The sequence below is a fragment of the Oryx dammah genome, unplaced genomic scaffold, assembly GCF_014754425.2.
Source record: "Oryx dammah isolate SB20612 unplaced genomic scaffold, SCBI_Odam_1.1 HiC_scaffold_28, whole genome shotgun sequence".
In the NCBI taxonomy this organism is placed as follows: Eukaryota; Metazoa; Chordata; class Mammalia; order Artiodactyla; family Bovidae; genus Oryx; species Oryx dammah.
The window spans coordinates 58,144,926-58,156,983 of NW_024070212.1; the positions used below are offsets into that span (position 1 = coordinate 58,144,926).

The 12,058-nt window shown below is 42.7% G+C and overlaps 1 protein-coding gene across 3 annotated transcripts in view; it reads left to right on the plus strand.

Annotated features, from left to right (window-relative positions):
- The first annotated feature begins 5,683 nt into the window (after positions 1 to 5,683).
- TTLL7 (tubulin tyrosine ligase like 7) overlaps positions 5,684 to 12,058 on the plus strand; it is a 159,408-nt gene continuing 153,033 nt past the window's right edge. For 2 of the 3 annotated variants that reach the window (XM_040232452.1, XM_040232451.1), the window contains exon 1: positions 5,710 to 5,907. The gene's annotated coding sequence lies outside the window, so the exon portion shown is untranslated. Of the gene's footprint in view, positions 5,908 to 12,058 lie in introns of all 3 variants that reach the window. The other variant, XM_040232450.1, reaches the window with a different exon arrangement.

A 12,058-nucleotide genomic window follows, 5' to 3' on the forward strand; every position in this document is an offset into this window, starting at 1 on the left:
AGTTCACTCAAACTCACGTCCATCGAGTCGGTGATGCCATCCAGCCATCTCATCCTGGGTCGTCTCCTTTTCCCCCTGCCCCCAATCCCTCCAAGCATCAGAGTCTTTTCCAATGAGTCAACACTTCGCATGAGGTGGCCAAAGTACTGGAGCTTCAGCTTTAGCATCATTTCTTCCAAAGAAATCCCAGGGCTGATCTCCTTCAGAATGGACTGGTTGGATCTTCTTGCAGTCCAAGGGACTCTCAAGAGTCTTCTCCAACACCGCAGTTCAAAAGCATCAATTCTTCTGCACTCAGCTTTCTTCACAGTCCAACTCTCACATCCATACATGACCCCTGGAAAAACCATAGCCTTGACTAGATGGACCTTTGTTGGCAAAGTAATGTCTCTGCTTTTCAATATGCTATCTAGGTTGGTCATAACTTTTCTTCCAAGGAGTAAGTGTCTTTTAATTTTATGGCTGCAATCACCATTTGCAGTGATTTTGGAGCCCCCCAAAATAAAGTCTGACACTGTTCCCACTGTTTCCCCATCTATTTGCCATGAAGTGATGGGACCGGATGCCATGATCTTCGTTTTCTGAATGTTGAGCTTTAAGCCAAATTTTTCACTCTCCTCTTTCACTTTCATCAAGAGGCTTTTCAGTTCCTCTTCACTTTCTGCCATGAGGGTGTTTCCCATTTCCTTCACACTAATTGACTGGGTTAATGGGCAAGTCTAAGAGACTGAAAGTTTTTGTGAGCACCATACTGGTTTAGCTCTGTTGGACTGGTCAAACTCGGTTGTACATTAGAATCATGTATGGTGCTTCATAATGATGGAAATTCCAGGCTCTCACCCTGGAATTCCTGGATGAGTTCCTGCAATCAGAATCTGTAGCAAAATGTGGAAATCACTGGCCAAGTCTATGCTGCAGTGATCATAGGGCTTTTTTTGTTTGTTTCAGAGCTTTTTTTTTTTTCTTTTTCTGAGCATAGAAATCTAAACAGTTGCCCAATGTTCCACTGAAACATTCCATACTCAGTGTTTCCATTGGGAGAATTCACATTTAAATCCTCTTTGTGAGAAATGATTCATTTCCTTTTAAGAATGGGAGTTGAAAATAGATTTAAAAAATAGAAAATAGATTTTCCGGCGTAGAGAAACATACAGTGTGCAACTTGCTTTCTGTGTAGTGGGAGGCAGTATAAGTATGTAGACAGCAATGTTTTATGAATTGGTTTGAGTTTTATGTATTGGTTTGAGTTTGAAACCTGGCTCTGCTTTTTTCCAGCTGTAACTCACCTTTGGTAAATTAACCATTAAATATCTTTATCTAAAAAAATGAGGATAAAAGGAGTACTTTGCATGATACTAGTACTTATTTTATAAATACTAATGATTTTAAAACTGTTAGCTAAAAGCAAATAAACAGAAATAACCACCTTGGAGGAGCTGTTGGGTGGCCATGGCTTTGGAGACTTGAAATGGGATCTCAGTTCCCTGACCAGGGGTTGAACCTGGATGGTGGCACTGCCCTGGCTTTTGTCCCCTTTGGAAAGAATTTCGAAGAAATGGAAAATAGTGAAGCAAGTAAAGTGTTTATGGAGAGAGGAGTATGACCAGATAGACACCTGGTGGGTTCAGTAACAGTTGTAGATTTGGGGAGTTTAGATCATTTATAAGGGACTTCTGGGACTTTGGTTTCCTTTGACCAATCATTGTGCTTTGACCCCGTATCTGATTTGTCTCAGAGCTCTCCCCCATGTGTGTGCATATCCTTTAGCCTAGATGAATTTCAACTTCAGGGTCTCTGGGAAGTTAGCAAAACTTATTATGGTCTGGCGCCCCTTCCCCTGAGGAAACTTTCTGTGCATGTGTAATTTGGGAGGTCTCCCTAACACCAAGAATGAGAAATATGTGACTTCCTTATTTTTTCCCTAAGCAGGGCTTAACCCATTTCTGTCCCTCCCATTTGCTTTTATCTTAAAGTGTTCACAGGACATAAAGTCCAATTATTCCTCCTGTACCTATTGTTATTTCTAGCTCAAAGTATAAATAAGAGGCAAGTTGTAAATATCTAACTTGGAACTTATTTATTTCCGGCCTTAATGACACTAGTAAATATTAATACTTTCTTTGACAGGAGTAAATTGAGAAGTTAATGTTACTATACACCTTAGTATGGGATTAACACATAGTAGGTACTTACTATTCTTGAATCAAGGTTGAACATGGTGTGGCTCACATTGTACTTTTATCAAAGGCATTAAGTATTTTCTTTCCCACTCTCTTCTTATTAACATAGTTTTAAGTGTAATATCATGTGAATATCATGAAATATCAGGTGATTCTGGCTTGTGAATACAAATGAATTTACCTTAATATCACTGCCTAAATAAATTGTATCAGTCATCTTAACAATCATCTCTGTCTGCCCAAGCTCCACCATTTAGGACAAGAAAGCTTCAGTTGTATCTCCCACCTGCTCAGGAACAGTTCCACTCATGTTCTACTGCTCTCTGCTCCTCACCAACTCATCAGGCACTAGTGTCCTTTATGAGAATATGCCTTCTTTGGGTGAAGCCCTTCCCTAGTGGTGACAAGGTGCACAGAGGTCTTTTGGCAGACTGCATAAGAGAGGGACCCTCTCGCCAGTTCTGGGCTAGACTTTGTCACCAGAGCCCAAAGTAATACTTCTTAAATCTGAAATCCCAAAATAATTTGCAAAAATGATTCCTCGGTTTCTGACTCTAATTTCTTTTCCCAAGGTCTTAAAACCCTTCAAAGTCTCTGTGGGAGGGGAGGGCATGCAGGCACCACATCACTCCCTCCATTCCTTTTGACAGTCTCTCAAGGCCATTGGCACTAAATTTCTCCTTCCTTCTTTATTCAGAAACATATGCTCCAAGAGCAGCAGTGTATACAAACAGATGACTGGAGTTGTCGGCAAGTCCGTCCGGTCTATAACCAATTCAGTTCTCCATCCCAGTTTGGTCTCAGGTGGCCCACCAAAGACTTATCCTTCTTCTTAGATCCCTATTAAACAGAGACTTTTAGTTCAAGAGGCATCTTGTCTACTTCTGTTCCTTTGTTGATTCATTTGAAGGTGGAACAGTTGTGCATGGATAGAAGAATCACACATTTCTGCAGCTGAGGCCACCTTGGCCCTGAGTCACAGATGCCTGGCTTTGCTGGGGATCTAGTGCCCCAGATCCTCAGCCCTGTGAAGCTCTGGAGATTTCTGTTGCATTGGTACTGATGTATGAACATCTACAATACAAGTTAACACAATAACAATGGGACAACACAAAGCTAACAGTTTAATTTTATTCCTTATTTCTCAGAAATCTTCCTTAAGGTGGTGTGGAAGTTGTTAATGCTGTTAGTTTTTTAAAATTCTGATATATAAGAGGGGGGACTTTCCAGGTGGTGCTAGTGTTAAAGAACCCATCTGCCAATGCAGGAGACTTAACAAATGCTTGTTCGATCCCTGAGTCGAGAATATTCCTTGGAGGAGGGAGGGCGTGGCAACCCACTCCAGTATTCTTGACTGGAGAATCCCCATGGAGAGAGGAGCCTGGTAGGCCACAGTTCATAGGGCACAAAGAGTCAGAAACGACCGAAGCGACTTAGCATGCAAGCAAGGTGTATAAGGACCCATGGCATTCGGCCCATTTAAAAATTCTTGCCCCTTCCTGGGTTTGGAAGAATAATAGTGTAAAGTGTAATAAAGCAATAATTGTTTAAGTGTAAAGTACAATATATGTGCTTAGTTACTCAGTTGTGTCTGACTCTTTGCAACTCCATGGCTGTAGTCTGCCAGGCTTCTCTGTCCATGGGGATTCTCTGGCAAGAATACCGGAGTGGGCTGCCATGCCTTCCTCCAGAGGATCTTCCAAACCCAGGGATCGAACGCAGGTCTCCTGCACTGCAGGTGGATTCTTTGACTGAGCCATCAGGGAAACCCAAAATGCAATATAATGATTAACAAAAAGGTAATAAAGAATTCCTTCTTACCTTCATATCCCTAATCTTGTGTTTCTGAAACTGATGTTTCTAGTCTAGTTCTGGATGAAGTCCAACATCTTTCTGATCCTTATTCCTAACCTCAGGGTGACATCCACCTTAGACACTTAAATGTTCTTTTCTGCACTCTGAAATCTAGTTTTCACAAGGGAAGGATCAACAAACTCACATTCAAGTGCCAATCGTGGATGTGACAAGGCTTGACCTGTGTTTCCCAGAGGAATTCTAGAGGAAAGGCGTTAGTCAAAAACTCCAGGTTGCAATGCCTGTTCTGCCACTCTATGAGATGTGAATCCAGTAGCAAACTCTGAGGCCAGTTTCTCTTTCTTAAAAATAGCAACAATATTACCAATTTCACCAGAGATTTTAGATGGAACAAGGAATTTTAGATGGAAGAAATGAAAGAATAAAACTGGAAATATTCTTATTAGTACAGTGTTTGGTACATAGCAGGTGCTCTATTTTGTTAATTTTTAACAAGATTAAAAATCTGGTTAATTCACTCTAAAGTGAACAAGACCTTAAACCAGAGAAAATGGCTTTTAACTGTGGAATTTCATACTGTTTGGGAAGCATTTGGTGGGTCTTTTGCGGGGGTGGGGGTGGCTTCCATAAATCACGGTTTATAGGAAGACGTCAACTCTGTTCTTTTTCATGATTTTTTTTCCCTTTCTTTCTCTACGGAGAACAATACACGTGTGTCCATCTCCACCATGGTCTGACATGAACCTGTTTAAGCCTGGATGTGACAAGGGCAGGGACCACAAAAGAGCTTTCAATAAAGTCTAAAGGCTGTCACGTACGGAGGCGTCTCTTTCCAGTTACATAAAGTTCATTTCATATGAGGACACGATTCTCTCCCCGTTCCGGAGACACTAATCTGTAAAATGGTAAACAGTAACCTGAAACAGCTTTGCATTTCTTTAATCATCCTATATAGATCTCTATGTTAAAACGGTTTCCTAAATCTACATTTTCCAACTGCTGTGGTTCAATCTTTGCGGAGCAAAGGATAACTCTGCGATCCCAAACTGTCCTTCCCTTCCTTGTTATCTACTAAAGCACCTACATGATGGGATCCCAGTTGATTTTATTTTCTAACTTCAAGCGGGCCTTGAAAGCTGGCCCTTTTATTCTTTGAGCCACAGAGATGCTTGGATAAAAGATGTGGAGCCCCTTGCAGGGTTCCAGACTGCCCGCTGTCTTTGGTGGTGAGGCGTCAGTGGTGAGCTCAGCCGCAGGACTGGCGCCCCGGGACCCGCAGGACTGGCGCCCCAGACCCCGCAGGGAGCAGGAGCGGGCACGAAGGCAGGGCTCCGGGCCAGCGCCCTTTCCCATCTCCTTAGGAGGGGACACCGCCCAGAAGCCCGCGTTGCTAGGTCCTCTGTTTGCCGGGTTCTAAAGCTGCCCCGAGCTGGACCAAGGCAAACCCGGAGGGGGACCGGAAAAGTCTAGGACTGTCCCCACTGCCCTGCCGGGAAAAGCAGCCTCTCGCCCGGTTGACCCCTCTGGCCCCCAAGCCCTCCGGGCGCGGGGCGGGGCGCGGAGGAGCCCCCCCTCGGCCGTGGGTCCTCCCAACCGTCGCCGGCCCTGCGCCCTCGCTCCGGCTCCGCCGCGCACGGCGCGCACCCCCGGTCGCCGCCCGCTAATGGTCTGGCCCGTCGGTAGCCGCCACCCCTTCGGCAGCGCCAGCTGCTCCAGCTGCTCCGGGTCTAGCGCCGGCGCCCGGAGCTGTGGCTGCCGCGGGCGGTGGGCTGGTGGAGGGGAGAACCGGACCACCAGCGCAGGCTGCTCGGCCCGGGGGCCCGCGGAGGGAAGCCAAGGAGCGCGGGAATCGCGCAGGGACCGCCCGCAGCCCGGAGGCGAGGACCCAGGGGCTGGGCTTTGCTCACCCCGGGTGAGTACCTGCTGCCCCAGTCCTCCCCGACCCCGTTTCCCTGTGCCCACGCCCGCGAGGTGTGGGCCGCCGCCCGGACGGTCACAGCCCCTGGATCACTGACCCCCGCGGGAGCAGCGCCACGGGGAGCTGCTACTGTTGGTGCTAATGATTCAGCACCATTCGTGCCCTGAGAGATCTGGGCAGAATCGGGGAGGCGGAGGGGAAGGCGAGATCAGTTGCTGGGCTTTCGCCTGCGCTTCCAGGTTCCAGATGAACGACCCCGGCGGGCGAGGTCGGGTGGGGTGAGCCAGGAGGCTCCCTGACGGCTTGTTCTATAGTTCCGTCCTTTCTCCACATCACGGTACAAACCTTCGTGAATGTGCGGTGTAACCTTCAGGGTGTCAGATGAGTGGGTTTTTCGCACAGGCGAGTTAAGTCTAGGGCCCTTCTCTATGCCAGCCAGTTTCTCTACTTCCTTCTTTTGGATGCCTAATTCGTGCCACTCTCCGCTCAATTTTACATCGTGTTGCATCCCTCCGCTAAGACGCTGTATCCAATTTGTCTTGTATTCAGAGTGGGTTTGATTGGTCTTGGCATAGTAGGAAAAGATTTAAGGGGATTAAGAAATAATACTTTCAGAGTTTAGCCACTTCGTATATATGTAATATCATTAAATCGTAACTCAGAACCAAATGTGGAAAGTGAAGAGCGGGAAGTTAAATCGTGTGCTCAAGGTTACAGAATAGGAATTTGGATACAAGTGTTCCTGGTCCCCAAACCCACGAATCTTCCACTGCATTAAGGAGTTGTGTATCCAAGTCTGTCCAAGTTGTGTGTACATATATATGATTTATTACATATTAAACATAGAATTAATTTTCATAGAAGTAATCTCAAGTAACAGCAACAACCTGTAAACTTCCTGTATATGGAATTATTGTTCTTTTAGTATAAAAGAAAGAGGATTCTTTGAATTGCATGAAAAAATACTATTTTCTTAGAAAGCATAATACCAAAAAATAATATCTGAACAACACAGGAGAGCTAGTTCATAACAGAAGATGTTCAACACATTTTTGGCAGTGATATATGGTAAATGCTTAAGTGTGGAGAAATCTTTTAGGAACGTAAAGGCAATCTGGATTTTTTTTTTTTTCACGTTAGGGAAACATTTGCTATAAGAACAGTTATTTAGTACATGGCATGTGTGACTGAACTGTTTTTGTAGGGTGTGTTACCCATGATAGGGTGACAGATAAAACCAGGCTGATATAACAGGTGATAGCTCCATTTTACAGATGCAGGAACTGAAATACAGAGAAGTTTCAAGATTACACAGCTAGTGGTGGAATCTGGACAACACTGACTTATACAAAATATGTGTGTTGTAGCGAAGTGTAATTCTGTTTAATGGGAAATTGTATTGATTTGTTTTTGCCCTGCCCTTCAGAGTCAACAATTGTATTGACCTTGTATGCTCTTTCTGTGAAAATAATGGACACTAGGTTTTTCCTTTGTTCTTTGCTTTGCCATTTGATTTGCTTTCATTTATGATTTATGTATTTTCTCTTAAGATGTGCAACTCTTGTTGATGTCTCAGGAGGCAGGTTGCTATAGTACAAAAGCTCATTATCTCCAAGTACTAGAATAGTATGTGATGTCTGATAGGAACATAGTCATTGTAGGCCATCATTTCTAAAGTATTGAACCATTTGCACTGGAGAATTCTTTTCTAAGTTAATGAGGATATTGATAGACTAAAGTCATAAAATGGAGGCACAGATTTATATTTGTTGTTTAGACAAGACTATTAAGACAAGTAAGGTCTTGAGATGAGTCTTAATTTTGATTTCTAGAAGGTCATTTCTTTTTTTTCTTTATGACTTCAATGAGGCCTTTTGCAGTCCAATCTGTTTAATCCCAAAGGGAAAGCAGAATTGGTATGAATGAATAAGCAAAATTCAATCCCACTGCTAAAAAAAAAAAGGAAACTGCATGTTCTAGTGCTGGAGGGTCAGCAGGAACATTTTAAAACAGACATAGCACGTTTTATTTAGATATTCATCACGAGTATAAATATAATACCAACTTGGCCTTAGTAATGTTTTCTGTCTCTCTCTTTCTACCCTTCTTTCTCTCGCTCAGTGTATGTATGTGTAACTACTGTCTGTAGACCATCTAAATTCTAAAAGTCTAGATGGGGAAACTGAAAGTTTAGCTGGAGAAACAGTTACCTACATATTAGTAGTTAACCAAATAGATTAATACTGGCTTAATACCAGGAAAAGGTAAGGCAGATTTAAGTGCCACATCAATACTTTAAGAAGCAGAAATAGTGATGACTAGGGTCATAAGAAGATCAGGAAAGTTTTCATGGATGGAAGTGAATGAAATCACTCTGAGATGGGAAGGCTTTTAGTAGGTAAAGAGAAAGCAGATGAAGTAGTTCAGCTAAGTGGTCATGTACTTTTGGCAACCTGGTGACAGATTACGAAGGATTTTGCATATCAGGCAGTGAAATCTACTGGTTATCAGGTAATCCAGGGAACTAGCCTAGGTCTGTAAAAAAGCCAGATTTCTCTTTGGCTGGTTTTGCTCACATTCTCCATATTCCATGTTACATTTCAGGGTACTTCTATTTAAAGCACTAAAAACCCAGAATATTTTCTATGCAAGTAAGATTTTTCCTCTTCCAAGGAGGTTTGCCTTTTAAAAGATTTCCCCTTCCATTATAGTCTTTATTTTAAATTTTATAACATTAATTTTCGCTTAATTGCAGTTTGACCGTGAACATTTCCAATGCCTACGTAATTTTCCATTAGGTAGATGTGCCATAAATTCCTAATCACTCCTCACTGTCACTTTTTTTTGATGATAATAACACTGATGAGTATCTTTGTTCATAAGCTCTTTTCTAAATTTTAGAAATTAGTTCCTTAGTCTCAGAAATAAAATTTCTGGGTTAAAAGGTATGAGTTCTTAGTTTGATTTTTTTGAAAAAAAAAAAAAATTGAGGTATAAATGACATTAGTTTTGGGTATACAACATAATGATACAGTATTTGTATATATTGCAAAATGATCCCCACAATAAGTCTAGTTAACATCCATCACCACACATTGTTATAGATTTTTTATGATGCTTAGTTTGACTGATTTCTTCTTCTTTATGTATTTATTTTAATTGAAGGATAATTGCCTTACAATGTTGTTTAGGTTTCTTCCATAATCAACATGAAGCAGCCATAGGTATACATATGTCTCCTCCTGCTTGAACCTCCCTCCCCTCCCATCTCCCACCACATCCCACCCCTCTAGGTTATCCCAGAGCACTGGGTTGAGCTCTGTGTCACACAGCAAATTCCTACTGGCTGTCTATTTTATACATGGTAAGGTATATATTTCAGTGCTACTCTTTCAATTTGTCTCACTTCCGCTGCTGTATCCACAAGTTAGTTCTCTATCAGTTTGACTGAATTTTATACAAATTTTAAAACCCTGATGGATTCTGTATATTCTCTTTGGAGTATTAGTATATTAAGTATAGGATGCTGCTGCTGCTAAGTCGCTTCAGTCGTGTCCAACTCTGTGCGACCCCACAGATGGCAGCCCACCAGGCTCCCCCATCCCTGGGATTCTCCAGGCAAGAACACTGGAGTGGGTTGCCATTTCCTTCTCCAATGCATGAAAGTGAAAAGGGAAAGTGAAGTCACTCAGTCGTGTCCGACTCCCAGCGACCTCATTGACTGCAGCCTACCAGGCTCCTCCGTCCATTTGCATATTAATAATTAATAACACTCCTGTCTATGTCTCTTCAGATTACACTATTTCAGGCAAACTTGTCATTTGATTAGAAAGATTAGTTAAACCCTGGGTGCTGGGAGAAAGGCAGGTAGTTGGGACCACTGAAGGGAAAAGATGTAGGTAATGGAGGACAGGTTTTGTGGGAGTGAGCAGGAATCTGCAGCCAGAGAAGGAGCTTGTGTCATAAACTACTTTCTGGTCCTGGTGTTGTATTTGTAGATCTCAGCTCTCTCGTTTCTCCTTCCTTCCCTCAGGAATCCACCCTCATTCTCCCCACACTATCTCTCTCTTTCAAACTTCAGCTTCTTCCACCCACCTGCATCAGTTTCCCAGGTCTCCAGCTTCGATATCTTGGCAGTGCAAGGCTTATGAACTCACTCTTGGCTTCTAATTTGGAGAATCCACATTGATGAGGGCGGGAATTCCAGACCTCCTCCAATTCTCTGCAGAAGCCCTGGTTACAGGGTGTAAGAGTGTGTTGTGGACACTGAAGACTCCTGTCCCCTCTGCTGTGTACATTGGTAGAGACAGCAAGCCCCCAGGAGATGCCGACATTCCCAGCATCCCCTCCCGCTCTCGTTCCCAGTATCCCTTGACCAGGGGAAGTTCCCCTCATTGAGGAGAGAGACTGTTCCTCCATGTCCCTCCAGTTGTAGGAATACATGACCCTACCTCCTTGGACAGGTATTCATACTTTGGCCAGGCCTCTGACTTGCTTCCCTAGGCTCTCGCCTGGGTTTCCTCTGGGTACCACTCCCACCCTGCTTGGACTTTGAGGCCAGGAAGCCACTGAGGCAGGGAGGCCATGAAGTGTCTCTGAGAACCAGTGGAAGGGGAATTAGGGATATCAGTGTGCCTTGAGGGAGCAAGTAGTGAGCAGAAAGGTAGGTACTTGGAATATGCTCTCAGTTTGGGAAGCCCTGAAAGGAAACAATGAAAACTGAAGCATCTTTATACACCAAAAATAGGCCCCACCTTTCAGGACCTGACAGATGATTTCTGGTGGAAGTTGGACATAAAGGTGGGCAGAGAATTTTGGTCACAATTTGTTCTATGCTTAGTTGGGACTTACTATTTAAAGCAGTTTGCTTAAACTCTTTGAAGGTGATAAATCTATTTGCATTCCTTCCAGGCATTATTTGTCAAAGTTCAACTGGGCTTAGTCAGCAGTTTCCATAGGGTTAAGTTAGACCTAAAAACTTAAATTTAAGTAGGCTTGCTTAATTATTTTTGAACACCTATTTTCCTTTTGATGTTTGTTCTTTTTGATCCCATTTGTTGTTTACCTACCTGTAGTGCAGAAGGTAGCAAGAGTACTGGAGTGGGGTGCCATCGCCTTCTCCAAGAAGGTAGTTTACAAAGCCATAAAGTTCTGGGAGTTGAGTGATAAATCCAGTTTCCTCTTTTTGCTTGCAAGTGGTTGGTTGTCCTGTGTTCCTTTGACTTTAGAGGTTCAGAGTTAGATGGCCCAGTGGTCACCGGGTCTCCCCGGGAGCTGACTGAAAAGTCTTTCCTTTTGAAATTGATGATATTCTTGGTCCACTGGGGATGCTGAACCATCCACATTGTTTGGTTTTTCTGAGTTGTATTTTGGCACCTGAGCTTCCAAACTTCGGTATTATCTTTGTTCTTCTGCATAGTCACGTGAAATGGAACATTATGTTCGATAAAAGATTATTTTGAACATTTCTATCTCTTTTACCCACTACTTTGCAAAGTCTGAACTGGTGCCACAACCTAATGCAACAAGATGACAATAGCTTGTTTTCATAAAAACTCTCCTCCCTTTTCTGTGAGCTTATTTGCAGTGACATTGACTTTTTAAAGTAAATCAAGCATTTGCAGATTTGGAAGGTGGATCAGCAATAACCTAGGCAGCAGCTTCAAGATTATGTCAGTGTTCTTTGCTGGATTAGAATTTTAGGGTTTTCTTAGGTGTACTTCTCATTTAAGGTAGTACTATCTTTCTTCTGTGAGAGATATGAGCCCACTTAAAATTTGTGTAAAATCTAGTTGATGTGGTTTTAATATTAAGTTTGAGTGCATATGTGAATATGAATGATCATACATATGGAGTACTAGGTAGGAAAAGTTTAGAAACTGTGGATTTAATTTGAATCATTTGATAGGACAATTTTTACGTGTAATTCTGTCATTGCTGTTATTGAATATATGTTTTTTCAAGGTATTTAATAAATAAAATCTGTAACCGTGTGTATCATAATGATTGCTGAAAAATCAGGGCAATAATTTTAGCACACATCTCAGTTTATATTTAGAATCAGTCTGTCTGCAGTTACCCAACAACTATGTGCTAGCTACTCTGTGGAGAGGAAAGCTAGACCTTGAACATTTTCTACAATCAG